We start from the raw sequence: 2,507 nt of genomic DNA on the forward strand, positions 1-2,507 counted from the left end.
AGAACTCTAGCATCAAATGTAAAATTAAGAATGCTTGCATATCCGACTAATTTGCGAAAAGATATGGAATCGATAGTATAAAACGATCAAATTTTCGACTTTATGTAATTAAACCAGCCTTAGATTGAAGCAAAACCTTGACATTACATTTACTCTACCAGGAACTCATCATCCATTCAATATCTTCTCTTCATTGGTAAAATAAATATTAACCCAGTCTCCATGTTACTCCTTATCAGTGGAAATACTAAGCATTTTATGATTGTATTTATCTTTGCGACTTGATTAATTCGCATATATTGCGAAGAACGTAAGATAACAGATAACATTTCTAGTATCAAGTTCCTCATTTATATCTATGTTTAGCACAAAACAACAACTAGTTGCCACTGGATAGCTGTGATAATTGATAGATTTGTTCTATTTAAATGTTCAATACATCAACACTTTAAACACTCATTTGGAATAAAAACATGATTTATTACGTGAAAACAACACAATGTCAATAAATACAATGATAACGTATGCTGCGACAGATGAACCTGCAATGAAAGAGAGAAAACGTTATTACATAATTGACATAATGACATATTAACAAGACTGGATTTCTTATTTGCTCGATCGTCATGTCATCTTATGATTATATCACTTACAAATGTTTAAATGTATTACATATGGGGATGTGATACTTTGTGCAATTATATTTTCACTTTTACATTTTTGGTTACAGTAATATTTTATCAAATGAACACTAAAGCTATACATTTTTCTATTGAGTTATGATGAAAACTAATCCGTCATTTAGTGTTGATTGTTTGTTTTATCAGGTCTCGTTTGTTTAATAATCAATTCACTCATCTACTTTTAGAAAACGTCAGCCTATTGTTAGCATAAGGTAGGTGTCTTAATGAAATTACAGGTATTTTGAGTTGGGATTTACCTCATTTTTTTCTGCTGTCAGTTTTCTTAATATCCACCAAATCTTGAACTTCTTCTTCCCCATCTGTTTCCATATCCACTTCCATAGCCTCCCAATCTGTAACCCCCGCGTCCATAATAATTGCCTCCATATCCTGACCCCCATCTACCGTTTCCTAGAAGTCCCAAACCATTTCCGTATCCATCGTAAAATAATGATCCCAAGCCAGATCCATATGAATTTCCTACAACAAAACAAACAAAAACGGTATCGTAAAATATATAACCTGTGAATTCCTTTTGGAAATAGGAACTGACATACACACAAAAACAAATAAGGATTATATGTTATAGTTATTTTAGGTATGTTCATGAACATGAAATGTTTTACACCACATTATATATATGTCGACAATGCTGCATTTATTTTGTTTATAAATTGATATTCTTACTACATTTTGAGAGAAGGATGAAAACCGCATATGAAACCTATATCATATTGGCAATTTCTATGTTGATGTATTAGCATTCAATGTACTTACCATGGTACAGAGTGCAGAGACCACTAGCCACAAGGCAGGAGAGGAGGAACATTACCTTAAGCATGGTGTTGGTGTGGTAGGTACTGAAATATACCAAAACATATTTATACTAAAACATATCGTTTAATATTCCTCTAATTTTATTTGTGCATGTTCATATTTGACTGTAAATGAAATTAGATAGGTCAAGATTTGGTTGAAAAATACACTGGTCGCAATTATTTTTATAAAATTTATTAACGGTTGTTACATATTAATTCAAGAGAGAACAGCCGCAGAGATTAGAGCACAAGAACCTTCATTTCAACCCTTTGATAACTATTCCAAATATCAATGGAAGCTGTGGAAACTGTTGAATGAGAGAAAAGGGACAGAGCAATCCGTTTTGACAAATCTAGGTTTAAACAAACTTAAAAAATAATTAATAGGTAATACAATATAATGAATTAAGAAAAGAAAACGTGTACAGAATTTAATCCGATCATTTTTATCAACAAAAAATGTAAATTAATGACTTTTGAGTTGATAATGCCTGTAATAGTAATACCAAAATTCGTTAATTTCAATAATTTGAAGCAGTGTGTAAAGCAATGAAAGCTTATACAAATCAACAATATTGCTTACAACAAAGACGGTAAGACTTACCTTGATATTGAATAGTTTCTCTGCGGAGTAAATAATGCGAATGTCTTAGAGTTGGTTCTCTGCCATATTTATACAATTCCCACAAGGAAATAAGGAAATATTTCTCAGCTGCGATTCGTCAGAATGACGAAAGTTCGTAACGCTGATGACAAATGACAAGTGACGAGTGTGACGTAGTCCGAATACAACTGACCAGTGTCCGGAACGTTGTATTACTTATTGTGAGAGAAAAAACACTCAGACTCAAACTGAGCTGTTAATTCTGTTGACGATAGATTTGCATTGAATTAATGAGACCAATAATTTTATATTCATTTTCTAAAAAAAAACAGTTTTTCATCTTGTTAGTCATTAAATACTTATACAAAAAATAAATTTAATAAATATTCCGAACATGATAAT

The 2,507-nt window shown here is 31.5% G+C and overlaps 1 long non-coding RNA gene across 1 annotated transcript; it reads right to left on the reverse strand.

Moving 5' to 3' along the window:
* Positions 1–459: 459 nt before the first annotated feature.
* Positions 460–2,143, reverse strand: LOC110445562. The gene is made up of 4 exons (XR_002462387.1): positions 2,106–2,143; positions 1,461–1,543; positions 941–1,163; positions 460–542 (listed from the first exon to the last, which is right to left on the reverse strand). It is a non-coding gene; the product is annotated as an uncharacterized LOC110445562 (long non-coding RNA).
* Between the last annotated feature and the right edge of the window lie 364 nt (positions 2,144–2,507).

The sequence above is a fragment of the Mizuhopecten yessoensis genome, unplaced genomic scaffold (genome assembly GCF_002113885.1).
Source record: "Mizuhopecten yessoensis strain PY_sf001 unplaced genomic scaffold, ASM211388v2 scaffold2329, whole genome shotgun sequence".
NCBI classification, from domain to species: domain Eukaryota; kingdom Metazoa; phylum Mollusca; class Bivalvia; order Pectinida; family Pectinidae; genus Mizuhopecten; species Mizuhopecten yessoensis.